The sequence below is a fragment of the Symphalangus syndactylus genome, chromosome 24 (assembly GCF_028878055.3).
Source record: "Symphalangus syndactylus isolate Jambi chromosome 24, NHGRI_mSymSyn1-v2.1_pri, whole genome shotgun sequence".
NCBI classification, from domain to species: Eukaryota; Metazoa; Chordata; class Mammalia; order Primates; family Hylobatidae; genus Symphalangus; species Symphalangus syndactylus.
In genome coordinates, this window is record NC_072446.2 from 21,889,235 (window position 1) to 21,916,680 (window position 27,446).

Consider the following 27,446-nt stretch of genomic DNA (forward strand, 5'->3'; position numbering starts at 1 on the left):
GGAAGTGCCACCCTCTCACTAGTGAGTTCTTGCTGTCACTCTCATGAGACTGAATTGGTTCTCCATCTAACCCATTGCTGTGAGAGTGGGTTATTATAAAGCCATGATGACCTTCAGGTTTCCCCTTTTTTGCAGTCTCCCTTCTGTTTTCCCTTTTCCTGCATGTGGTGATGCAACGTTCAAGCCTTTGCCAGAAGTCAGGGCCATCCCTTTAAATGTCTCAGACTGCAGAACTATAAAATGAAATAAGCCTCTTTTTTTTATACATCACCCAGTCACAGGTATTCTTTTATAGCAACACAAAATGGACTAAGACAAGTAGAGTGGGTTTCAAGTGAAGCTTGATCCAGCCACTTAGCTCTATCACTGAGATCCAGAATCCCACAGCACCTGCTCCTCTTTCTATATGGATGTACTCCCAGAATGACCACCCCACATCCATGTCTCCATGACCTTTTAGCTCAAGTGTCTGGACCAACAGGAACATCCTGTGTCTCCTGATTCACGTTTCTGAGGGAGGGAATCCAGTACCCAGGCTCATCCTTTTGGGGTGTGTATCTGAAGTCATGTTCGTGGCCAGTGAGTGAATGGTCTCTCCTGGGTCCAGTATCCATAGCTTGTTCAGTCATCAGTGGCCAGACCATGTGGGTCACGTGCCTCCTCCACCTCCTTGGAAATAGGTTGTCTGAGAAGGGGTCACAAACAGGTCAGTCACCCAAATACCTTCCCAGAGAAGTCAGGACTCAGCTGGTGATTATCCAAGGACCCCATAACTCCTCCCTGGCCTGGAAACCACCCAAAGAGGCCTATTTTGGTCTTAATTTGTAATTTTGGGAGAATTTTAAGTTTGGTTCTGGTTAGAATTTTTTTTTTTTTTTTTTTTTTTTTGAGACGGAGTTTCGCTCTAGTCACCTAGGCTGGAGTGCAATGGTGTGATCTTGGCTCACTGCAACCTCTGCTTCCAGGGTTCAAGTGATTCTTCTGCCTCGGCCTCCCGAGTAGCTGGGACTACAGGGGCCCGCCACCACGCCTGGCTAATTTTTGTATTTTTAGTAGAGACGGGGTTTTGCCATGTTAGCCAGGCTGGTCTCAAACTCCTGACCTCAGGTGATCCACCCCCCTCAGCCTCCCAAAGTGCTGGGATTACAGTCATGAGCCACCACACCTGGCCCTGGTTAGAATTTTTATGCTTGGATATTTCCTGATGTTTTGTTTCTGGTTCATTCAGAAGGAGAAATTCAGACTTCGGTTCAGGAAATGGTTTTAATCGCTGTCCCCAAGAAATCGGCCAACAAGCACATGTGTCCACCATCAGGTGGAAAACCCAGAATCATTTTCAGATGGCTGTTAACCAGCGGCAGGATGGCTTCTGCAAGCAAACGCTGCATATTATTTTTTTTCTTTCATACCAGGAAAAGGGTTTTATCTTCAAAACAATGTATCCACGTCACTAATCGGTCTGGAAGAACTTGTTTGGCCAAATTTAGAACCCACAATAAGGTCAGAGAGAATAAATTTAGAACTGAACTCTGAGCTTTCAGGGCCAACAGTTCCGTTTGGCACTGTGTACTTGCTAACTCCATCTGCCACCTTGAGCTTGATTGTATTTCCGCTTTACCTCCCCAGGTCCACCAGAATTTGCAGGATAACATAGCCTTGGAGAGTAAGACCTGGCATCTAAACCTGTCTTCACCATTTATAAGCTGTGTGACTCTAGGAACGTGTTTCACCTCTCTGAGCCTTAGTTTCATCATCTTTTTTTTTTTTTTTTGAGACGGAGTCTCGCTTCTGTTGCCCAGGCTGGAGTGCAGTGGCGCGATCTCAGCTCACTGCAAGCTCCGCCTCCCGGGTTCACGCCATTCTCCTGCCTCAGCCTCCCGAGTAGCTGGGACTACAGGCGCCCGCCAACACGCCCGGCTAATTTTTTGTGTTTTTAGTAGAGACGGGGTTTCACCGTGTTAGCCAGGATAGTCTCGATCTCCTGACCTCGTGATCCGCCCGCCTCGGCCTCCCAAAGTGCTGGGATTACAAGCATGAGCCACCGCGCCCGGCTCATCATCTTTTAAAGAAGGATAGAGGGTAATAATAACATCTTATAAAATAACATGTAAAGATGGATTATAATTTTTTTTTTGAGACAGAATCTCGCTCTGTTTCCCAGGCTGCAGTGCAGTGGGGCAATTACAGCTCACTGTAACCTTCATCTCCTGAGTCTAATCAATCCTCCCACCTCAGCCGCCTAAGTAGTAGGCATGTACCACCATACCTGGCTAATTTTTAAAAAGTTTTATTTTGTAGAGATAGGATCTCACTCTGTTGTCCAGGCTGATCTCGAACTCCTGGGCTCAAGCGATCCTCCCACCTTGGTCTCCCAAAGTGCTGGGATTACAGGTGTGAGCCACCTTGCCCAGTCCAACCATTCTGATTTCTGTCTCTGAATTTGAGTATTCTAGGAACCTCATATAAAAGGAATCATACTTGTCCTTGTGTGATGGGCATATTTTCTTAGCATAATGTCTTCATGGTTCATCCATGTTGTCATATGGGTCAACATTTTCTTCCTTTTTAAGGCTGAATAATATCTCATTGCATATATACACACCACATTTTGTTTATCTATTCATCTGTCAATGGACATTTGGGTCTCTTGCACCTTTTGGCTATGATGAATAATATGGCTATGAATATAGATGTACAAATATTTGTTAGAGTCCCTGCTTTTGCTTCTTTTGGGTATATACCCAGAAGTTTGATTAAGACATTTTATGGAGGCTGGGTATGGTGTCTCACACCCGTAATCCCAGTACTTTGGGAGGCCAAGGTAGGAGGAGCACTTGAGCCCAGAAGTTTGAGACCAGCCTGGGCAACATACCGAGGCCCTGTTACTACAAAAAAATAAAAAATAAAAAAAAAATTAGCCAGACATGGTGGTGCACCTGTAGTCCTAGCTACTTAAGAGAGAGGCTGATGCAGAAGGATCCCTTGAGCCCAGGATGTAGTGAGGTATGATCGCACCACTGCACTCCAGCCTGGGCAACAGGCAGGACCCTGTCTCTCTAAAAAAAAAAAGATATTTACCCTATGCTTGGCATATAGTAAACACTCAAAACATTGTAGCCAATAAAACCAGAAAAATACTGGGTGAAATTTTTTAATGCAGATTTAAGAATGAGATGTCATTTTGCCTGTCAAATTAACAACTAAAAGGTAATAATCCTCAATGCAACTGGGATGTGGTAAGATGGGTTCTCTCTCTCTTTCTTTCTTTTTTTTTTTTCTGGGACAGAGTCTCACTGTGTTGCCCAGACTAGAGTGCAGTGGTGTGATCTCAGCTCACTGCAACCTCCACTCCCAGGTTCAAGCAATTCTCCTGCCTCAGCCTCCCGAGTAGTCGGGATTACAGGCATGTGCAACCAGGCCTGGCTAATTTTTGTATCTGTAGTAGAGATAAGGTTTTGCCATGTTGGCCAGGCTGGTCTCGAACTACTGACCTCAAGTGATCCGCCTGCCTAGGCCTCCTAAAATGCTAGGATTATAGGCGTGAAGCACCATGCCCAGCCTCTCTCTTTCTTTGTGTGTGTGGAGAGATGGGGTCTCACTATGTTGCCAGGGCTGATCTTGAACTCCTGGGCTCAAGTGATCCTCCCACCTTGGCCTCCTAAAGTGTTGGGACTATAGGCATGAGCCACCTTGCTTGGCCATAGGGTTCTCTCATACACATCTGTAGGTAATCTTTCTAGAAAGCAACTTGCAGTGCTAAGTATGGTATATCAAGGCTCTTGGAAGTGATCATACTATTTGACCAATAATTTAACTTCTGAGAATTCATCCTAAAGACAAAGCCTCAAGCATACACCAAAATTTGAGTCTAGAGGTGTTTATCACAGCAATCTTTATCATATTGTGGAAGCAACTTCTATTTCCATCCATAGGAAACAGTTTAAAAACTAATGTAGTGATGGGTCCCCAATGGACTATTTTGCAGTCATTAGAAATGCTTGTGAGTTGGCTGGGCGCAGTGGCTCACGCCTGTAATCCCAGCACTTTGGGAGGCCGAGGTGGGTGGATCATGAGGTCAGGAGTTCGAGACCAGCCTGACCAACATGGTGAAACCCCATCTCTACTAAAAGTACAAAAATTAGCTGGGCGTGGTGGTGGGTGCCTGCAATCCCAGCTACTCAAGAGGCTGAGGCAGGAGGATCATTTGAGCACAGATAGGAGTTTGAGGCCAGCCTGGGCAACACAGCAAGACTCTGCCTCTAAAATGAGGCAGTGAAACAGGAAACTGTATACGCTATACTGTTTTATGAAAAAGAAGATAAAAATTGTATATATTTCTCCTATAAAATAGGTATCATTTGCATTTACTGTTGCTGAACCTTCACTAAGCTCTCTATATCCTTTCTCTTGTTTACTCCTCCCAACAATCAAAGAGGTAGGCACTGTTATTACACCATTTTACAGATGAGGAAACAGAGGTTCCAAGTGGTGACATGATTCTCAGGGTTACAGAGCCAGCAAGTGGCAGAGCTAGGATTCAAACCCAGGCCCCTTGACTCCAAAGAGTAGAAAAGGAAAGGACAGTCTGGCCAACGTGGTGAAACCCTGTCTCTACTAAAAATACAAAAATTAGCCGGGCGTGGTGATGCGGGCCTGTAGTCCCAGCTGCTCAGGAGGCTGAGGCAGGAGAATCGCTTGAACCCAGGAGGCGGAGTTTGCAGTGTGCCAAGATCGCATGCTACTGCACTCCAGCCTGGGTGACAATGAGACTCTGTCTCAAAAAAAAAGAAAAAAAAAAAAAAGGAAAGGAAAGAACAATTCTGCAGTCAAGCCTAACCTAACCATACCAGTGATTTTTACTTTCTTCTTCATACTTGTATTTTTTTCCCAAACTGGGAGGAGGTAGAGGGAGCAATTTACTAGATAAAAAGAGAAAGAAAGAAACAATTGCTAGTTTCAAGCAGGCATCTTTGAAGATAAAACATGAAGGTCTCGTGCCTCATGCCACGAACTCAGTTCGTGTTCATCTTTTTTCTGGTTAAAGAAGAGCAGTGTCCTGGCTGAGTCTTTTGGCTGATTGCTTAATAATGGGAGGGTGTGCTGTGGACACACACACACACACACACACACACACAGAGCCCACGCCAACCGAGACAGGAGGGAGACAAAACCCAGCAGTAGCCAAAACTCTGCTAGATCGATGCAGACTGTTACAGGCGCAGCTTTCCAAAAAGCAGAGCTTCAGTGAAATAAATATTTTTCCTGTGAGAAGAGGCTTAAGTCGGTGATCTTAACAACCCCCCAATTCATTCCAGATCCACTTGGAGCGGCTGGCGTCAGCGCGCCCATCTTGATACACTTAGGATTGCTTGGTAACTGCAGTGAGCCCATGTGTCTGGCTGCTTTCACCCACTGGGCAGTGTGCCCTGGGGCGCTGGGCAGGGGAGCAAGGAGGAGTTTGTCCCTGGGGAACCCTCTTCCCACTCCCTCTCAGCTCCCCACAACTTCTGGGGGTTTCTCACTTTTTCCCCCTTGTAAAACCACTATTTAATCTAAACTGGAGGCCTGAGAACGCAACCTCCTCTTGGCAAAAGGCTCCATTCTCTTAGTCCTGGAGACAATATGCAGGAAGAATGTACAGTCAGGGACTCAGGAAACATACAAATGAAAAGTCTGAGTTACCTCAAAAAGCGGGAGCTTCACTGCCCAGGGAGAAATTCACTGATTCGTTCATTTACTTGCTCACTCAACAATGGTTGGCTGGGTGCAGTGGCTCATGCCCATAATCCCAGCACTTTGGGGGGCCGAGTTGGGCGAATGGATGGCTTGAGGCCAGGAGTTTGAGACCAGCCTCGGCAACATGGCAAAACTCCATCTCTACTAAAAATACAAAAAGTAGCTGGTGTGGTGGTACGTGCCTGTAGTCCCAGCTACTCAGGGAGTTGAGGTGGGAGAATCACCTGAGTTTGGGAAGTTGAGGCTGCAGTGAGTGGTGTTGGCACCACTGTACACCAACCTAGGCAAAAGATTGAGTTGCTGTCTCAAAAGAAAAACAAAAACAAAAACAAAAAAAAACACCCCACCAAACACACAAAAAAAGCAAAGTTTAATTGAATCACCTCCTAAGTGTAAGATGTAGAACAAAGCTGACATAAGAGAGGACAAAGCCACTGGAGATACAGATTCATTCATTCATTTATCCCTCCATTCATTCGTTCATGGATGTTTGCTGAGTGCCTCCTATGTGTTAGGTCCTGTCCTCCTAGTGCTGGGGACTTAGCAGTGAACCACGCAGACAAAAACTCTGCCTCCTGGGAGCTTTCAGTGAGCCGAGATTGTGCCACTGCACTCCAGCCTGGGCGACACAGTGAGACTCCGTCTCAAAAAAAAAAAAAAAAACTCTGCCTCCTGGGTGAGTCATGAGGTCAGGAGTTCGAGACCAGCCTGGCCAACAGAGTGAAACCCCATCTCTACTAAAAATACAAAAATTAGCCAGGCGTGATGGCAGGCACCTGTAGTCCCAGCTACTTGGGAGGCTGAGGCAGGAGAATCACTTGAACCCAGGAGGTGGAGGTTGCAGTGAACTGATAGTGCGCCACTGTACTCCAGCCTGGGAGACAAGAGCGAAATTTCATCTCAAAAAAAAAAAAAAAAAAGGAAAGAAAAAACCCCGCTTCCTAGTACTTGCCCCCTAGCGCTTCTAGTTGGGGTGACAGACACCAGACAAGGACAAGGTAATGTATGGAATGTCAGATGGTATTAAATGCTAAAGAGAAAAATAAAGCAGGAAGAGGGAATTGGGAGACGGGGTCCCAGTGGTCACACTTACAGATAAGGGGCCAGGAAAGGTCTCACGAGAGGGTATATTGAAGTCACAACCTGCAAGAGATGAGGAGAGCGCATTAAATAACAGTGACCTCTGGATCACGCAAGTTCCTTTTCAATGATCTTTCAGCACTGATTCTGTCAGTGAGAAATATCCGAGTCGAGTGGATTGTTTGACTCCAGGAGTTTGAGACCAGCCTGGGCAACATGGCAAAACCCTGTCTCTACAAAAAAATTCAAAAAGTAGCCAAGTGTGGTGCTGTATGCCTGTAGTCCCACCTACTTGGGAGGCTGAGGTGGGAGAATTGCTTAAACCCGGGAGGCAGAGGTTTCAGTGAGGCAAGATGGCACCACTGCACTCTAGCCTGGACAACAGAGGGAGACCCTGTCTCAAAAAAAAAAAAAAAAAATTAGCCAAGTGTAGTGGCATATGCCTGTAATCTCAGGAGGCTGAGGCAGGAAAATCGCTTGAACCCAGGAGGCAGAGGTTGCAGTGAGCCAAGATCATGCCACTGCACTCCAGCCTGGGTAATAGAGGAGACTGTCTCAAAAAAAAAAAAAAGTATACAATTTAGTATTTTTTTCTTTTTTTTGGCATATTCACAAAGCTGTGCAACCATTACCACTATCTAAATCCAGAGCAGTTTTACCCCAGAAAGAAACCCCGTACCTATTAGTAATGACTCCCATTCTCCCCTCCCCCAACTTCTGGCAATGACTGATCCACTTTCTGTCTCTCCGGATTTGCCTGCTCTGGACTTGCTTGTCAGTGGAGCCATATCTTCTGTGGCCTGCTGTGTCTGGCTTCTTTCACTTAGCATACGTTTTCAAGGTTCATCTGTCTCACAGCATGCATCAGGGCTCGGTCCCTTTTATATGGTCCTATAGTTTCCCTTTGTATGGCTGTCCCACATTTTGTTTACCCACTCATCAGCTGATAAACATTTGAGCTGTTTTTACTTCTTGGCTACTAAGAATAATGCTGCTCTGAATATCTGTGTATGGGTTTTGCGTGGACATATGTTAACATTCCTCTTGGATGTATACTTAGGAGTGGAACTGCTGGGTAGTATTTACATTTAACCATTTGCTTAATTTCATACTTAACCATTTGAGGAACGGCCAAGCTGTTTTCCAAAGCAGCTGTGCCCTCTTACCTGTCACCAGCAGCGTACCAGGGTTTCAGTTGCCCCACATCCTCTCCAGCGCTTGCTGTGGTCTGTCTTTTGGATGATGACCGCCCTAGTGCATGTGCAGTGGTATCTCCCCGGGGTTTGAGCTGCAGGCTCAGCCGTCAGGACTTCGGTCAAGGCTGTGCTTATGGGTATAGAGAGGGCTCGGCGATTTCTTTTTTCTTTTCCTTTCTTTGCTTTCCTTCTTTTCTTTTCTTTTTTTTTTTTTTTTTTTTTTAGACAGAATCTCTCTCTGTCGCCCAGGCTGGAGTGCCGTGGTGCAATCTCGGCTCACTGCAACCTCCACCTCCCAGGCTCAAGCAATTCTACTGTCTCAGCCTCCCAAGTAGCTGGGATTACAGGCGCCTGCCACCACGCCTGGCTAATTTGTGTATTTTCAGTAGAGATGGGGTTTCACCATGTTGGCCAGGCTGGTCTTGAATTCCTGACCTCAAGTGATTCACCTGCCCCAGCCTCCCAAAGTGCTGGGATTATAGGCATGAGCCACCGTGCCCAGCCTCGGTGATTTCTTGAGGGACAGTCGGTGGGGCCTCAGGGTTGGGAGGACTTGGGGGTGGGATAGGCCTGGGGAGAGTACATGCCAGGGACGGAACTGGGAGACTGGACTCACCCTCTTCCTGGGCCCAGGGCCACCTCCTCTCTTACAGGTGTAAGGCCTTGGCTTCAGGCTTCATTTAGACGAAGAGAAAGAGGTTTCACAGCAGAACCCTAAATACAAATCCTTCCTCAGGGAAGCCAGTGCAAAGGAAGTCTTGAGGAGGGAGCCCCACTCAGGCCTATGCCAGACTCCGAAGGGGAGTTCAAAGCCCTAAGGTCTTGTCTTTGCTCCGCCGTGTCCACAAGAACATAACACATGTACCATCTACTTTCCCCAAAGCTGTGGTTTTCTGTTCAGGTTCCTGATTCCCTAATTGGCCTGTAGCTCCCAGAGCAGCAGATCTGGGCTCCTCCTCATCTTCTCTGGTGTGTGGGCAGTGCATTGAAGAACACAGGGGCACTGGTGTTAGTTCTCAGCTGGTTTCTAATATTTAACATATACAGTGTTTCTTGAGCTATTACTATGTGTCCTTCTGACGCATACCCTGCTCTGATGATTTCCGTGCATTTTATTTCCACTGCTATTTCACAGATGAGGAAACCGAGGATATAAGAGGTAAGGAAGGGAGTGTGGACAACGTTCCACAGCCAGTGGATGGAATTGCCAAGATTCGAACACCGTTCCATCTGACTCCAGAGCCCTTGTCTCTAACCACCAGACTAATACTGGGAGGGTAGATTGAGTAGGAGCCTTCCATTCTCAGGCTTCCTTGACAGAGGATGTATTGGTTTTCTATTGCTGTGTAACAAATGATCCCAGACCTAGCAGCTTAAAACAATATCCATGTATGAGCTCACAGCTGTGTTGGTCCTGAGTCTGTCATGGCTGAGTTCTCTGCTTATCACAAGGCTGAAATGCAAGATGTCGGTCAGGCTGAGCTCTTGTCTGGAGGATCTGGGGACAAATCCACTTCCAAGGTCATTCAGTTCCATGTGGCCATAGGACTGAGGACCCCATTTCCTTGCTAGCTGTCACTGGGGGGCTGCTTTCAGCTTCTAGAGGCCTCCTGTATTCCCTACCATGTGGCCACCTTCGTCTCCAAAGCCTGCAATGAAAAATCTCTCTCACGCTGAATCCCTCTCATACTTTGAACCTCCTTGGCCCGTAAGAGCCAACAGGAGGCTGAGGCAGGAGAATTGCTTGAACCCGGGAGGCAGAGGTTGCAGTGAGCCGAGATCATGCCATTGCACTCCAGTCTAGGCGAGAGAGCGAGACTCGGTCTCAAAAAAAAAAACAAAAAGCTAGTCCTGTTTGAGGGCTCTCTGATTAGGTCAGGCCCACCCAGGCTAATCTCCCTTTTGTCATATAAGGTAAACATGGCAGTCAGATCATAATATTCACAGGTTCTGCCCACAATCAAAGGGGTGGAACCTGTTAGTATTATGGGTTAGCGAAGTCGAGCATCTTTGGGATCATCTTAATATTCCACTCACTGGGACTGGGGAAGGTCTTGGGTGCTGATAATAACAATAGCAATAGTGATATTAGTACTTCTTTTCCTTTGCTTAGAACTTTGTGGATTACAGACTGATTCTACATCTGTAATCCTGCAGGAGACTGTGATGGACTGAATGTTTGGGTCACTCTAAAATTCATATGTTGAGGTTGGATGTGGTGTCTCACATCTGTAATCCCAACACTTTGGGAGGCCAAAGTGGGCAAATCACTTAAGCTCAGGAGTTCGAGACCAACCTGAGCAACATGGTGAAATCTCGTCTCTACTAAAAGTACAAAAAGTTAGCCGGGTGTAGTGGTGCACACCTGTGGTCCCAGCTACTCAGGAGGCTGAAGTGGGAGGATTGTTTGAGCCCGGGAGGTGGAGGTTGCAGTGAGCAGAGATTGTGACACTGCACTCCAGCCTGGCAACACTGTGTGAGACGCCATCTCAAAAAAAATTCCTATGTTGAACCCAAACCCCCATGTGCTGTGATTAGGAGGTGGGGCCTTTAGGAGGTGAATAGATCTTGAGGGTGGAGGCCTGGTGAATGGGATTAATGGGATTAATGCTCTTATAACAGAGTTTCCAGAGTGTTCTCTTGCCTCTTCCCTCCACATGGGGATGAAATGAGAGGACCATAGTCTGCAACCTGGAAGAGGGCCCTCACCAGAACCTTACCATGCAGTCACCCTGATCTCCAACTCCTCGCTTCCAGAACCATGAGAAATAACCCCCAGCCCCACTCCCCACCCCCCGCCGGCTTATGGTTCTCTGTTACATACAGACTGCAGGCTATAAAGTATGTGCCTGTATCCCCATTTCACCCATGAGGGGAGTACAGCTCAGACAGGAGACTGCCTAGCTAGCCCGCCTGGGGCTGGAGCCCAGATCTTTTGACCCCAGGCCAGGGCTTTTGGCGCCCAGAGCATCCCCTGCCCCCATTGGAAGCCTCAAACCTCATTACCGTCCTTGGAAGGGGGCAAGTATCTGCTTCCAGCCAGCCTAGCCCTCAGGGAGTGCTTCCCTGTAAACTCACCCCATTGGGTCATCCAAATGGCTTTTACAGGAATTGCCACTGGGCTGAGCGAACCTCACCTCATTAAGCAGGAAAAGCAATAAAGCCTGAGGGCTGCAGAATCAGAATAACTCCTGGGCAGGAAGGGCCCAGTCCCTGGGGGTGGGGGTGGGGGACAGGCAGGCTGGGCCAGGCCTGGCTGCATGGCCAAGACCAGGGGTCCATGCTCTCCAGAGGGAAAGTGTCAGGACTGTCACTATTGTCCCACCTCTGAGTATGCCAGGCGTCCTTCCCAGGGGCCTACATCTTTTCTTTTTTTTTGAGACGGCTCACTCTGTAGCCAGGTTGGAGTTCAATGGCATGATCTCAGCCCACTGCAAACTCTGCCTCCTGGGTTCGAGCGATTCTGCTGCCTCAGCCTCCCGAGTAGCTGGGATTACAGGCACCCACCACCACACCTGGCTAATGTTTGTATTTTTAGTAGAGACGGGGTTTCGCCATGTTGGGCAGGCTGGTCTCCAACTCCTAACCTCAGGTGATCCGCCCATCTCAGCCTCCCAAAGTGCTGGGATTACAGGCGTGAGCCATCGTGCCCTGCTCCTAATTCAATACCGTCATATCCTTATAAGAAGAGGAAGATCTGTGAAGACAGAGACACTGGGAAGCACCATGGGACAACAGAAGCAGAGATTGGCGTCATGCAGCTACAAGACCAGAAATGCCAAGGATCGGTGGCCATCACCAGAAGCTAGGAAGAGGCAAGGAAGGATTCTTTTTTTTTTTTTTTTTTTTTTTGAGACAGAGTCTCGCTCTGTCACCCAGGCTGGAGTGCAGTGGCGCGATCTCGGCTTACTGCAAGCTCCGCCTCCCGGGTTCACGCCATTCTCCTGCCTCAGCCTCTCGAATAGCTGGGACTACAGGCGCCTGCCACCACGCCCGGCTAATTTTTTTGTATTTTTAGTAGGGACAGGGTTTCACTGTGTTAGCCAGGATGGTCTGAATCTCCTGACCTCGTGATCTGCCTGCCTTGGCCTCCCAAAGTGCTGGGATTACAGGTGTGAGCCACCGCGCCCGGCAACTACCCTGGATTTTAACCTTAGCAGCACAAAGTGGTAGGATAAGCTATAAATTATATTTTGTGTTTTCCTTTTAATGAAGAGAAAAAGAGCAAGTCCTCACAACTGAAAGTAACTGTAAGATAATTTCAGTGGCTTCCAATGTATAGATGAGGAACTGGAGGCTCAAAGAGGATAAGTGACTTGTCCAAGGCCACATAGTGAGAATGAGGCAAAGGCTAGACTTGAACTTGTGTTGACTCCAAGGCCTCTGCTCACCTCTGTGTCAAGGCCTCTGCTCACCTCTGTGTCAGTCTGTGGGTGTGTATCTCACAGGTTATTGGCATGTCTGCAAAGAGTCCCAAAATCCTGGTCCCAGATGTCACTTTTGTTTTTTTTCTTTTGAGACAGAGTTTCGCTCTTGTCGCCCAGGCTGGAGTACAGTGGTGCAATCTTGGCTCACTACAACCTCCACCTCCCAGGTTCAAGCAATTCTCCTGCCTCAGCCTCCCAAGTAGCTGGGATTACAGGTGCCCACCACCATGCCCGGCTAATTTTTGTATTTTTAGTACAGACAAAGTTTTGCCACGTTGGCCAAGCTGGTCTTGAACTCCTGACCTCAAGTGATCTGCCCACCTCGGCCTCTGAAAGTGCTGATTACAGGTGTGAGCCACCACGCCCAGCCCCCTTTTCTTTTTCACATGAGCTCAAAACTTAGTACTATCCTTTTTCTTATGGGAACTACCTATGCTAGCCACATTTCCTGTAATATGAGCCCCTATGAAGCAAGCCTTCTTTCCCTGGTGATCTTCATTACAAAATTGGAGATGCATTCCCAACAAAATCATCTCCCAGTAGACCCAAGCAAGAATGTTTGGCAAATAAGAAATTAATTAATAAACAGCTTGTAGTACACAAACTCTAGTGTCTGCCTGGAATGTTTTGCAACACTTTTGGAAACTCTAGAATTACAATCCCAGCACAAGCTGTTTATTTCAGGCTGTTAGGCCACATACATATCTCACATGCTTGAGAATCTACTGACTCCACTCTGAGCATCAGGAATGGAGCCCCTGTTCCTTTTGTGTGGGCATTTATAGTGGCTGGTAGAGCAGGGTTGCAATACCTGGGGAGACCAGGAGGGGGTCTGCTTCCAACAGAAAATGGATTTAAGGCTGAAGATTCTTGAAATTCAAGGCTTTGGGTTCTAGAAAATAAGTCTGTTCCTTTGGGAGGAAATCCACTCTCCTCATGATGTAGGTTAACCATCTGACTTAAAGTCGCTCAGTCCTGGGCCAGGCACAGTGGCTCCCACCTGTAATCCCAGCACTTTGGGAGGCCCAGGAGGGTGAATCGCTTGAGTTCAGGAGTTTGAGACCAGACTGGGCAACATCACAGCAAAACCCTTTCTCTAACCAAAAATACAAAAATTCCCCTGGCATGGTGGTGCACACCTATGGTCCCAGCTACTCAGGAGGCTGAGGCAGAAGGATCACTGGAGCCTAGGACATTGAGGTTGCAGTGAGCTGTGACCGCACCACTGCACTCCAGCCTGGGCGACATACTGAGAACCTGTCTATAAATAAATACATAAATACATAAAGTTGCTCAGTCCTGGGAATGGAACAAAGAAGATGTGAAAAAAAATCTGACTTTTCCTGCCTCCCTACATAGATCCTGCCCCAGGGAGTCACTTTAGCTGGGGTCAGAGTGCCTGGAACAGTCTCCCTCTCCAATAGGCACTAGGATGAAAAAGAAACTGCATATTTCACTGTCAAAAGAAAAACCAGAACAGCAGGCTGGCTTGATGTGTCTCTTGTAAATTGTTTACCTCTGGAGGACCAGATGGCTCATCTCTTGTTGAACCCTTGACCACTTCCCGTGCTGTTGTTAACAGCCTCCGCTAGCAAACAGACCCGGCTCCACCGGCTCACGTAGCTGTGCGGGAGTCCCAAGGCCGGCTGGCCCGTGGGGAGTTGTGGTCATTCCAGAGGGTTGATTCAGCAGTCCTGGGCTCCGGATGCTTGAGGAAATGCAAGACAGGAAGGATCTAGGTTAGGCAAATGGTCAGGTGTGGCAGGGATGGACAGCAGCTGGAGGGGGCAGGGACGGGCTTGAACTGCGCATGCCCACAGGGTTCCCAGTGCCCTTAGGCTATGGCCCTAGCACCTCACCGTTCTAACGTAGGGTCCTTCTAACGTAGTCCCCATTCACCTCACTCGCTCACCTTTTACCACTCAGATGCCTTTGAATGTCAGCCTCTCCCCCGGCCCCATCTCGCCCTGGCTACGTGTTGGGTGGAGTGGGAGAGGCCGCATCTCCCTGCTGCCTTACAGACCTAGGGAGGATCCGCAGACACAGGATGGATTGTGAACAGGCTTTGTCCTGACTATGACATTAGCTGGCTGTGATTTATTTTTGAGGGATAGGAACGGGACACAACGGTGCTCTTGCCTTCCTGGGCAGTGGGTAGCGAGCTTTTGGCCATCCCTGCCTGGGATCCATCCTTAGACACCACAGGACAAGGCCTCTCTGGAGCTGGCTGCTGGAATTTTTTTGTAAACTACTTTATAATAAGAAATGGAGGCCAGGCGCAGTGGCTCATGCCTGTAATCCCAGCACTTTGGAAGGCTGAGGTAGGTGGATTGCCTGAGGTCAGGAGTTCAAGACCAGGCTGGTCAACATGATGAAACCCTGTCTGTACTAAAAATACAAAAAAATTAGCTGGGCTTGGTGGCATGTGCTTGTAATCCCAGCTACTCGGGAGGCTGAGGCCGGGGAACTGCTTGAACCAGGGAGGTGGAGGTTGCAATGAGCTGAGATTGCGCCCCTGCACTCCAGCCTGGGTGACAAGAGTGAAACTCCGTCTCAAAAAAAATAAAAAATAAAAAAAAAAAATAAAAGGTCTGGGTGCAGTGGCTCACACCTGGAATCCCAACACTTCGGGAGGTTCAGGTTGAGGATCGCTTAAGCCCAGGAGTTTGAGAATAGTCTGGGCAACATGGTGAAACCCCATCTCTACAAAAAAAAAAAAGCAAACAAAAAAACCAAAACAGAAATTAGCCGGGCATGGTGGCACATGCCTGTAGTCCCAGCTACTCAGGAGACTGAGATGGGAGGATTGCTTGAGACCGGGAGGCAGATGTAGCAGTGAGCCAAGATTGCACCACTGCACTCCAGCCTGGTGATAGAGCCAGATCTTGCCTCAAAGAAAAAAAAAAAAGAAAGAAAAGAAAAGAAAGATGTAGCAATCCAGGTTATAAAAAGTATTACATGTTTATATTAAACAAATTAATGCATATAACATGTATACATGTCCTCCTTGAGAAACTAAAGTGGTAATTTGTTTCTGTGCACAAGAAAAGACTAGAATTAACATATCTGTTTTAGCAGTTATAAAACACTATGTTTTTAGTGTCGAAAATGTGCCTTAAGAATTTTCGGTTGGGGTCAGGTGCAGTGGATCACACCTGTAATCCCAGCGCTTTGGGAGGCTGAGCTGGGAGGATTACATGAGGCCAGGAGTTCCAAACCAGCCTGGGCAATATAGAGATAAACTAAGGGACATTTTAATTTTTATTTATTTTTAAATTTTTTTAGAGATGCGGTCTCATTCTGTTGCCCAGACTGGAGTGCAGTGGCACGATCCTAGCTCACTGCAGCCTTGAACTTCTGGGCTCAAGAAATCCTCCTGCCTTAGCCTCCCAGCTGGGCGCGGTGGCTCACGCCTGTAATCCCAGAACCTTGGGAGGCCGAGGTGGGCGGATCACGAGGTCAGGAGATCGAGACCATCCTGGCTAACAAGGTGAAACCCTGTCTTTACTAAAAATACAACAAATTAGCCGAGCATAGTGGTGGGTGCCTGTAGTCCCAGCCACTCAGGAGGCTGAGACAGGAGAATGGCGTGAACCCGGGAGGCGGAGCTTGCAGTGAGCTGAGATCGCTCCACGGAACTCCAACCTGGGCGACAGAGCGAGACTCCATCTCAAAAAAAAAAAAAAAAAAAAAAAAGAAATCCTCCTGCCTTAGCCTCCCAAGTAGCTGGGACTACAAGTATGTACCACCATGCTCAGCTAATTTTTCAACATTTATTTTTAATTAAAAAAATTTATTTGTGAGTGATCATGACCCAGGACATAGCCTCAGGGGGTCCTGAGAACATGTGCCCAACTTTTTTTTTTACTTCTTGTAGAGATGGGTCTCTCTATGTTGCCCAGGCTGGTTTCAAACTCCTGGCTTTAAGCGGTCTTCCCACCTCGGCCTCCCAAAGTGGTGGGATTTGGCCAGACGTGGTGGCTCACGGCTATAATCCCTGCACTTTGGGAGGCCAAGGCGGGAGGATCACTTGAGGTCAGGAGTTTGAGACCAGCCTGGCCAAGATGGTGAAACCCCAACTCTACTAAAAAAAAAAAAAAAAAAAAAAAAATTAGCCGGGCCTAGTGGTGCGCACTTGTAGTTCCAGCTACTTGGGAGGCTGAGGCGGGAGAATCACTGGAGCCTGGAGGCAAAGGTTGCAGCGAGCCAAGATCCAGCCACTATATTTCTGCCTGGGCGACAGAGCGAGACTCCATCTCAAAAAAAAAAAAAAAAAAGTGCTGAGATTACAGGCTTGAGCCACTGCATCCAGCCCTGATGGACATTTTTCTATTCTTTTTGGGTTTTTTTTGAGATGGAGTTTCACTCTTGTTGCCCAAGCTGGAGTGCAATGGCACAATCTCGGCTCACCGCAACTTCCACCTCACAGGTTCAAGCGATTCTCTTGCCTCAGCCTCCTGAGTAGCTGAGATTACAGGCATGAGCCACCACACCTGGCTAATTTTGTATTGTTAGTAGAGACAGGGTTTCTCCATGTTGGTCAGGCTGGTCTCGAACTCCTGACCTCAGGTGATCTGCCCACTTCGACCTCCCAAAGTGCTGGGGTTACAGGTGTGAGCCACAACGCCTGGCCTCTGATGGATATTTTTTAAAAAGTCACTTGTGGTATTCATGTGGGGCAGCGGGTGAGGGGGAGGCAGGGATTGGTCCTGGCGAGCAGGGGTGGAGGCGGGAAGGAGGGGACAAATTCAGGGTATTTCTGAGGAGCAGTGGAATCTCTTGACTAAGGCCTCATGGCGGGGGGAGATGGAGCCATACCCTGGGGGACTTTGCAGCCTGGCTGGGAAGACAAGCTTCTCCCCCAGGGAATTAGACACCAGTGGTTAACAGATTAGCAACTTAATTTTAGAGACGAGACAGCAGTTTCCAAACACAGAAGGAAAACCTGTGACAGATTTGGCCACATAAGTATTTGAAGCTTGTATCTCTCTCTCTCTCTCTCTCTCCACACACACACACACACACACACACACGCACACACACACCACACACACACACAGAGAGAGAGAACAATTTAATATTAAAAAGTGAGGGGCTGGGAGAAAACTGAGAAAGGATGGTCGTCTAGGATTTATCAGCCGCTCCCAGCAATCAGGAAGAAGAAGGCAGATAACTGGACAAAGGAATAGGAACTGATAATTCCCAGAAGAGGAGACTGGGAAGCCGGTAAAGCTAAGGCAATATAGTTAATCTCATTAGGAATCAGGAAAATGCAAAGTAAACAAAGGCCCACCCCTAAGAGTAGTAGCAGAATGTAAAGGAGGGAAGTGGGAGCAGGAGGAGCCTCTCCCCCTGGGATGGGGAGGAGCTGGCCAGGTTCTGTGGAAGCAGAAGGGGGTGGGTGTACTGCTGCGATGGCACAAACACATGTCCGAGAGCTCTGCAGGTGTCCCCACCCTCACCCCCCGCGGGACCATTTCTAGGAGTAGCAGCTGAACAGGACCCAGTGGAGGCTACCGTCCTGCACTGCGAGGGTTAAGTAAGATGCTGAAGGTCAAGTTCGAGGTCCTGCCAGGCACTTCCAGAGGCTCTGTCTCGGCCAGGCCAGTGGCCATACGGAACTGGGAGCAAGGAAAGTGGGAGATAATACCCTCAGTTTCAGTGGTTTAGCGTGGGAAACGCTAAAGTGATCTGTGTAACACAGCTCCTGGGTGGGGAAGAGATCGGGAAGGAGCCTGTGGCCTGGAGGTGGCTGGGGACAGATTCCCAGGAGGGCTGGAAGGGGTCAAGGGCAGGGCCAGGCTATGACTACCCTGGGCACCCAGCATCTTGGCCTGCAGGGGCCCTTCCAATAAGAAATAGGACCCGGTGTGGTGGCTCACACCTGTAGTCCCAGCTACTCACAAGGCTGAGGTGGGAGGACTGCTTCAGTCCAGGAGTTGGAGGCTGCAGTGAGCTATGATCACACCACTGCACCCTGGCCTGGGCCACATAGACAGACCCTGTCTCTAAAGAAATTCTTTAAAAATTAGCCAGGTGCAGTGGCACATACCTGTAGTCCCAGCTACTGAGGAGGCTGAGATGGGAGGATCGCTTGATCCCAGGAGGTCAAGGCTGCAGTGAGCTGTGATCCCACCACCGCACTCCAGCCTGGGTGATAGAGTGAGACCCTGTCTCTCTCTCAGAAAAAAAAAAAAAAAAAAAGGAGAAGTGAGCCGGACGTGGTGGCTCACGCCTGTAATCCCAGCACTTTGGGAGGCTGAGGCAGGTGGATCACCTGAGGTCAGGAGTTCGAGACCAGCCTGACCAACATGGAGAAAATCTGTCTCTACTAAAAATACAAAAAATTAGCCAGGCATGGTGGTGCATGCCTGTAATCCCAGCTACTCAGGAGGCTGAGGCAGGAGAATTGCTTGAACCCAGGAGGCAGATGTTGCGGTGAGCCCAGATTGCGCCATTGCACTCCAGCCTGGGCAAAAAGAGCAAAGCTCCGTCTCAAAAAAAAAAAAAAAGTGCATATTACAACTTGGTATAACAATGAATACATTACTATTATATAATAACACATTTTCTTTGACCTAAAGAACATTTTTTGTCTTCTGGTCCTAGAAGTAATTCACACATGTTCATGGGCGCATGCGTGAGCCTGTGCGTCTAATGGAGAGATCACTCCAGAAAGGAACCACAGGGTTCTCCCAGGCAGTGGCAGGGCGTGGAAGTCTTTCTTTGTCTTTTTGACCGTTTTGTAGAGGGAAGCTGCTCTGCTGTCCAGCCCTGTGGAGGGGGGCAGGGTCTGTGTCCCTGAGATGACAGAGGGTTGGGGACAGTTCACGCCAGTGACCAGTGGTTGGCCAAAGTGTGCTTCGGAGTTTAGCCCACCTGGGTTTGAATCTACATCCTCCCTGTGTGGAGCTGAGCCTGACCGGTGCATGTGTTTATCAAGCTCAGGCGTTTTTTGTTTGTTTGTTTTTGGATGGAAAGGGGAGATAGCCCTTCACCCGGTCTCTCCTCCCTTGCAGCCGTGCTGCAAGGCCAGGGTTGCAATGAAGGCAGGTCTCAGGCAGGTCTCGGCTCTGCTCTGGCAAAGGGGCCCCAGAGGTCTGAGGAATCCAGCCAGCTCCTCCAAGCTCATGTCCTTGGTCTCAGACCTACAGGCTTTGTCCACATCCTAGGCTGGTGACAGCATGTGTGTGTGTCACAGCTGGAGTGGCACGTGGCACACACACTTGCTGTGGGAGCCGCAGACCCAGGGCCCCTCCGTAGGTGTCAGGCTATGTGGTCTGCCAGAGTCCCACACCTGTTCATGTGAGGGGAAGGTGCCTGAGCAATACTGTAGCCAACCAAATACCATAGAGTCTTCGATACTACTCATTTCACCCATGGAAAATTATGCCTAAGCCACCATTCGGGTTAATGAAGGCTCCAGCCCAGGTCCGAAGAGATGCCTTTGGCACAGGGACATGTGCCAGTGTCTGGAGACGTGCCAGGCTGTCACAGGTTGTGCTCCTGGTGTGGGGACACTGCTGAACACACAGGACAGCCTCCACAGCAAAGCATTACATGCTGAGGTCGAGGGACCCTCCCATAACCAATTCCAGAGTGAGGGCTTCTGATTGGAGAGCCCCACTCTGCGTGTCCCTTAGTCACTCCTGGGACCTAGGTCAGGCGTACACACACCTGCACCACACTGCCTATACACAAGCACTTTACCGGTATTGTATTTATTTATTTTTGGCTCATTGTGTTGCCCAAGCTGGCCTCAAATTCCTGGGCTCAGGTGCTCCTCTTGCCTCAGCCTCCCAGCTAGCTGGGACTACAGGTGAGTGCCACTGCACCTGGATTTTTATGCAGGCGTTTTAGTGAGTCATTGGAGGTACAATGCTACCAACTTGCCACTTCAGGTGGCTCCATCTCGATGAGCCTCAGTCTCCTGGTCTATACAGTGGTAACAGTGCCCTCCCCCCGGGGTGCTGTGGGGGTGAATGAGAGGCTGTGTGTCCAGCCCAGTGTCCAGGGTTTAAAAGAGGGGGTTTGCTCAGCGGGGGCAGAGCACAGGCTCGAGGCCAGACTTCCTGGGTACCAGGAATTCTGTGAGTAAATTCTTTGAGCAATGCCTGGCACTGCACAAGTCCTGTAGCCGTGTTAGGTACCACTGGCATTATTGCTGTTTTCAGGTTTTTTTGTTTTTTTTTTTCAGTCAGAGCCTTGCTCTGTCACCCAGGCTGGAGTGCAGTGGCACGATCTTGGCTCACTGCAACCTCCGCCTCCTGGGTTCAAACAATTCTCCTGCCTCAGCCTCCCGAGTAGCTGGGATTACAGGCATGCGCCACGACACCTGGCTAATTTCTGTGTTTTTAGTAGAGATGGGGTTTCACCATATTGACCAGGCTGGTCTCGAACTCCTGACCTCAAGTTATCCACCCACCTCGGCCTCCCAAAGTGCTGGGATTACAGGCATGAGCCACTGCGCTCGGCCTGTTTCCAGTTTTTGACAGTGAAACAAAGGTGCTCGGCCTGGAACAGCCACCACCAGGTCACCTCCCTTCCTCAGTGTCAGGGGTCTCTCTCCAGGCTCCAATTGCTCTCATCTCATCTCAGTCCCTCCTGCCTGTCCTCATCCTTATCACTGCTCCCGCAGCTGGAGACCAGGGTGGGGCGCGTTTGAGATGGGATTCCCAAGTCAGCCTGTGTTTCTTGGAGGCCCAGCTTCCCCCGCTCCCTCCCGCTACCCCATCTTTATCTTCCTTCACCCCCCACGCCCCCGCACTCTCTTCCCTAGCCTGGGCAAGCCCCAGCTGCCTTCCCACCTGGCACCCTGATACACAGCCACCGCACAGTGGCCTCAAGAGGCTTCTTTCCCAAAGAGGGACTTTGTCTTCAAGGTGACCCCTGGCTGACCCCTGGCATGGCTGGTAGGAGTGGTGACGGAGCAGTGATGGGGCCATTTGAATTAAAATGCCCTCTGGATAATTCACAGAAATTCATGAGTCATCTTTATCTGGGAAAACCCCAGTGGAGTGAGCTGGGACCCAGGGCTGCAGACTGATAGACAGAGGGAAGTGGCCTCCCTGGATCCCAGTCCTCACTCCCGTGCCTGCTGTTGACCGATCTGCGGTCAGGAGGCGTCCCTTTGCCTGCAGTTCTGGGACAGTGGACCGCAGGGGACACTGGGGCTTCCCAAGGAGCTGCTGTTCTTCTCTTAAATCAGAAATCAGGGCGCTCATTGTCTGTCCGTCCATCAGGCCACTGTCCTCTGCAGAGAGACACCTTGGGTGTCCCCTCCTGGCTCCAGGTAGTTCTGGAGGATGGCAGAGCCAGGACCATGGGCTGCCCTGAAGGTGGTTCCAACCTGCTCTATTTAAACCAAGAGTCCTTTAAATTTGTCTCTCTTTTCATTGAAAGATGCTCTTTCAAAACCAGCAGGCTGGGCATGGCAGCTCACACCATGTGGATCACTTGAGGCCAGGAGTTTGAGACCAGCCTGGGCCACATAGCAAGATCCATCTCTATTAAAAAAAATAATAATTTATGTATTTATTTATTAAAAAAAATTTTTTTTGAGACGAAGTCTTGCTTTGTCGCCCAGGCTGGAGTGCAATGGTGTGATCTCAGCTCACTGCAACCTCCGTTTCCGGGGTTCAAGCAATTCTCCTACTTCAGCCTCCTGAGTAGCTGGGATTACAGGAGCCCGCCACCATGCCTGGCTAATTTTTGTATTTTTAGTACAGACGGGGTTTCACTATGTTGGCCAGGCTGATCTTGAACTTCTGACCTCGGGTGATCCACCAGCCTCAGCCTCCCAAAGTGCTGGGATTACAGGCGTAAGCCCGTAATTATAGGTGTGTGCCTGGCCCCAAAAATTTTTTTAAAAAGACAGAAAAACCCCCTGCCCCCTGGAGCTAAGATTCTTGAGAAGGATACTTGATTAACTGATGAATAAGACAGTCAGAACCATGAGTTATTTGAAGGATATGGGTGAGGGGCAAGTCCACGTTAGCCAAGGGGGTCAGGGAGGACCTCTCTGAGGAGGGGGCCTTGATTGTGAGGCCTGCAGGCTGGGAGAGAGTGATACGGAAGACCTGGGGGAAGGGAGGGGTGTGCCAGGCAGAGGGCACAGCCAGGGCAAAGGCTGGAGGGGGGCTCCGGCTGAGGCCTGTGCTTTGGCAGGGAGGAGGGGTTTGGGTCCTTCTGGCTCTTCCAGTCACCTTTGGGTGGTCCAGGCAAGTTGTGTGACCATCCTGGGCTTAGTCTTGCCATCGGTAAAATGAGCGAGTTGGACTCTTGGACTCCACACTTTCTCGGGCCCCCTCTGGTACAGGCAAACTGGTTCCCAGAGAAGCCTCCTCGGGCGCCCGTCTGTCTTCTGTGTAAACTCACATTCCTCTTCCTGGGTTATTTTGCCATTTCCTTTCATGCGAAACCAAAGGAGCTATTTTGGAAACTCCTATAAGCAAACTAAGCCCTGGCTGGCATTTGAGTGGATAAAAAGGAGGCCTAAGTGAGGGACTCAGGCATAAAAGCCACCCAGCCCCGAAAGCCCATAACGTTAAATTTAGATGTTTTACCTCTAAATGAGGTGAAATTGCAGGTTCCCTCTGGCTGGTGGTGGGGAGGAGTCGCAGGGCAGCTTTGGCCAGCAGTGATCAGACAGACTTAGCGGGAGTAGGCTCTGCTTCCTCCAGCCACACCTTGGGGACAGAGGCCCAGGACAGTCCCCAGTGTCTGGGAGCATCTGGCTTCCTCTCCCCGCACGCACCAGCCAGGTCTGAACGGCATCAGTTCTAAGTGCCAGGCCAGAGAGAGGCTGCGAGGGACACGGAGTGGAAGAGGCTGTCCTGTCTGCCACCAAAGGTTTGGGAACTGCATGACTCTGTGCCTCCCTCCTCTGCCCTGGGTCCCAGCAGGGTCTCTGTCCTGTCTCTCATGCCTGCAGAGTGCTGGTTACCCAGGGCTGCCCTAAGCCACCCGAGCGTCCCTCCTCTCTTTCTGATGCCTCCCCAGGGACCTCCTAGACCTGCCCACAATCCAGTAGCTGAAGGGTTAATGCCAGCCCCAGCAGGGGTGGTGACACATGGTGGGAGGGGACAGGGTCTTCAAGACCCTGCTCCAGCACCCAGCCTCCACTTGCTGCTGTGCCATTGCTTAAACATCAGGAATGTCACCCTTGGTCGCAGGTGACAAACTGGACTTGTCAGGAGCTGTCCGCTGAAGGCTCCTGAGATTCTGGGTCTCAGCCTGGCCATCCCATCCCCAATCATCCAGGGGGAGGTCTGTTTCTTTTACCACAAGAAACACTGCTTGGCTGGACTCCAAGTCAACGTCTTGGATCAGCTCCACCAGGCCCAGCCGGGAGGGGGCGCAGCTGAGCTGCCTGGGAACTGTCGCTTTCCGCCGGCCCCAAGGGGCCCACAGGGGCTGGGGCTGCAACACCCTGAAGCCAAAAGAGGTTGGGCTTGATTTTTCTCGGCCACCACCCAGGGCTACCTTTCTAGCTTGGCAGGTCCCCCTCCCAATCCTATTTCCATTCTGGGGCCTCTTCCCTCCTGGAGGAGGTCGGGCTCCTGGGAGGGGGGTGCGTCCTCAGCAGAGCTGCGGGAGCAAGCACAGCCTAGTCCCGAGGCCATGCTTTGGAGTCCAACGCGCCCAGGTCCAGTTCCAGCTCTGGCATTTCCTACCTGTGTGACCTCGGAGGACTCATTTCCGTCCTCTCTGAGCCTTGGTTTCCTTCTTTTCTTCCTTTCCTTCTTTCCTTCCTTTCTTTCTTTTGAGACAGGGTCTCTGTCAGCCAGGCTGGAGTGCAGTGGTGCAGTCTCAGCTCACTGCAGCCTCGACTTGCTGGGTAGCTCGACGACAGGTGCACGCCACCACACCTGGGTAATTTTTGTAATTTTTGTAGGGAACGGGTCTCACTATGAGACCCAGGCTGGTCTCGAACTCCTGGGCTCAAGTGATCCGCCCATCTCAGCCTCTCAAAGTGCTGGAATTACAGGCGTGAGTTGCCATGCCTGGCATGAGCCTCAGTTTCCTTATCTGCAAAATGGGGATAATAATAGTACTTGTCTCATATGGTGTTGGGAGAATGAGATGATAATTTTAAGTCCTTAGAGCAGGTAGCAGGCAGTGCTGGCTACCCAAGGGTCAGAGGCAGGGCCACCCATCATCCTCAACAGCTGCTGCAGCTTTTGTAAAGAAAGTTTTACTGAAACACAGCCATGGCATAATTCATTTACATAATGTCTGCAGCTGGTTTTGCTCTAAAATGCTACAACTTGAGTAGTTGTGACAAAAACTGTATGGCCTGAAAAACCAAAAATATGTACTATCTGGCTTTTTGTTTGTTTATTTTTGAGATGGAGTCTAGCTTTGTTGTCCAGGCTGGAGTGCAGTGGCTCGATCTCGGCTCACTGCAACCTCTGCCTTCCGGATTCAAGTGATTGTCTTGCCTCAGCCTCCAGAGTAGCTGGGACTACAGGCATGCGCCACCATGCCCAGCTAATTTTTGTGTTTTTAGTAGAGACGGGGTTTCACCATGTTGTCCAGGCTGATCTCGAATTCTTGACCTCAGGTGATCCACCCACCTCGGCCTCCCAAAGTACTGGGATTACAGGTGTGAGCCACTGCGCCCAGCCTTTCTATCTGGCTTTTTACAGAAAGCATTTGTCCATCTTTGCCTTAGAGTCTAGCACATAGTGGTTATTAGTATTATTATTACTGTTATTATTCCAGCACCTTCCTCTTGGGCTGCACAGCCTGGTGAAGTAGGGGAAGCAGCGTCAACCTTTCCTTCATTGTTTTCTGGTTCAATAAAGGTGTTATGAATCTTCCATGCACCTGGTCCCTGCCTGCAGGGAGCTCCCTGTCTAGGATGGAGAGATAGACAAGTCACCATTCACAGTCCACTATAACAGAGGAGGTCAGGGGCGTCCAGAGAAAACACCAGACACAGCTAGGAGTGGGGAGGTGTCCAGGAAGGCTTCCTGGTGGGGGGACATCTGGGCTGAAAGATGAGGAGGGTTTAGCCAGGAAGCCAATCCATGTGGCAATGGCACGTGGAAGAAGGAAGAGCCAGACTTCAGTTTGAAAAATGCGTGTCCTGGTCAGGTGCGGTGGCTCACGGCTATAATCCTAGCACTTTGGGAAGCTGAGGTGGGTGGATCGCTTGAGCTCAGGAGTTCGAGAACAGCCTGGACAACATGGCGAAACCGTATCTCTACAATAAATACAAAAATTAGCTGGGAGTGGTGGTGTGTGCCTGTAGTCCCAGCCACTTGAAAGGCTGACGTGGGAGGATGGCTTGAGCCCAGCAGGTGGAGGTTGCAGTGAGCTGAGATCGTGTCACTGCACGCCAGCCTGGGCAACAGAGTAAGACCCTATCAAAAAAAAAAAAAAAAAGAAAGAAAGAAAAGGAAATAAAGAAAGAAATATGTGTGTCCCTGAGTCGCCTCTCACCTTTCAGAGCCTTTCTTTCCTTGTATGAAAAATGGGGCCGTTGAACCTCATAGTGCTATGAGTGATGAATTCGCTGTCAGGTTCTGCAGGTCTGCTCCGAGCCTTAGTTCCCCTCCTTCGTCCTCCTCTCTCTCACACTGAGCAGGAGGACCTGGGGCTTGTTTTGAGCGTTGCATGGGGAGGAACTGCTTAGCAATTGTCCTTCTCTCTGACCTTGAAGTAGAGTGACTGGGGTGAAGCTCCAGGAACGGCCCAGAAGGCTTCTGATGGGAAGGTGCAGAGCGAGGGGCCGGGGAGGCCCCTTCCAGCTCCAGTGCCCAGGCTGGCTCCAGGATACGTCTCAACTACTCACTTTTGGGAATCCCTTCCTACTCTGTCCTTATTCTCTTGCCTGGCTTGGCTGGGGGGATCAAGCAGTTTCAGTAGCTTCTCAGGCCCTGCATAGGTTCTGATAGGGGTAACAGCAGTGAGGAGCTCATGAATGTTTAACAACCAGCAGACAGAAACCCTAACTTGTAGAACTTGTGTAAATACGCTTACTGTGGCTGATTTCAAACCACCAACGTGATGTCAACAGGCTCACAAAATTCCTGAACATTTAACAATTGACTCTTTTTTGTTTTTTTTTTTTTTTGAGTCAGAGTCTTGCTCTGTTGCCCAGGCTGGAGTGCAGTGGCATGATCTCAGCTCACTGCAACCTCCACCTCCCGGGTTCAAGCGATTCTCCTGCCTCAGCCTCCCGGGTAGCTGGGATTACAGGCGCTTGCCACCAAGCTTGGCTAATTTTTTGTATTTTAGTAGACAGGGTTTCACCACGTAGCCCAGGCTGGTCTTGAACTCCTGAGCTCAGGCAATCTGCCTGCTTCGGCCTCCCAAAGTGCTAGGATTACAGGTGTGAACCACTGTGCCTGGCCCAGTTGACTCTTGGGAGCTGGTACAATCTGGCTCAGCACAGCACAGGAGGGGACTGTAGGGGACCACTTTATGGGGGCGGGGGCAAGGCCCCAGTGCAAGGCACTCCTGACCGCAGGTAAGACAAACTCTGACATCGGGCATCCTCAGGTTCTAAACCCAGTGCTCAGGTGCCCTGCTGGGGCCCCTGGGCTAGTCTCATCACCTCTCTGAGCCTCAGTTTCTTCATCTGTGGAATTAGGTCATCAAAAGCTCCTGCTCTTAAGAGGGTTGTGTGGATTTCATAATTTACATAAAGCATTTAGTGCAGGGCCAGCTTAGTAATGAGCGCTTGATGAATGATGCCTCAGCTTCCCCATCTGTACACAACACTGCTGAGCATGGGTTCATAGCTGTCCATGGATTCGTAGCCACTCATGGGGCACTAGGCTTGCCACACAGCGAGTGGTCAGCAAATGCTTGCCACCTTCCTGCATCAGGGCTAGAAGCCGCTCACTTCTCACCTGGCTCACCCTGGGTCACCTGGCTTATCTGGGTCACCTGGCTCACCTGCAGGGCTGGGGTCTTAGCCAATCACACAGAGACAGCCAGCTCTTCCGACGTGTCTCTTGCACACTGTGGGCTCTCGGGACCTGCTTTTCTTGGT

The 27,446-nt window shown here is 49.8% G+C and overlaps 1 protein-coding gene and 1 long non-coding RNA gene across 2 annotated transcripts in view; one reads left to right on the forward strand and one right to left on the reverse strand.

Moving 5' to 3' along the window:
* RIPOR3 (RIPOR family member 3) overlaps window positions 1–27,446 on the forward strand; it is a 104,851-nt gene that overhangs the window by 31,312 nt on the left and 46,093 nt on the right. The window lies entirely within an intron of this gene.
* LOC129474915 (uncharacterized) lies at window positions 242–14,374 on the reverse strand. The gene is made up of 3 exons (XR_008654667.2): window positions 14,352–14,374; window positions 13,956–14,147; window positions 242–666 (listed from the first exon to the last, which is right to left on the reverse strand). It is a non-coding gene; the product is annotated as an uncharacterized lncRNA (long non-coding RNA).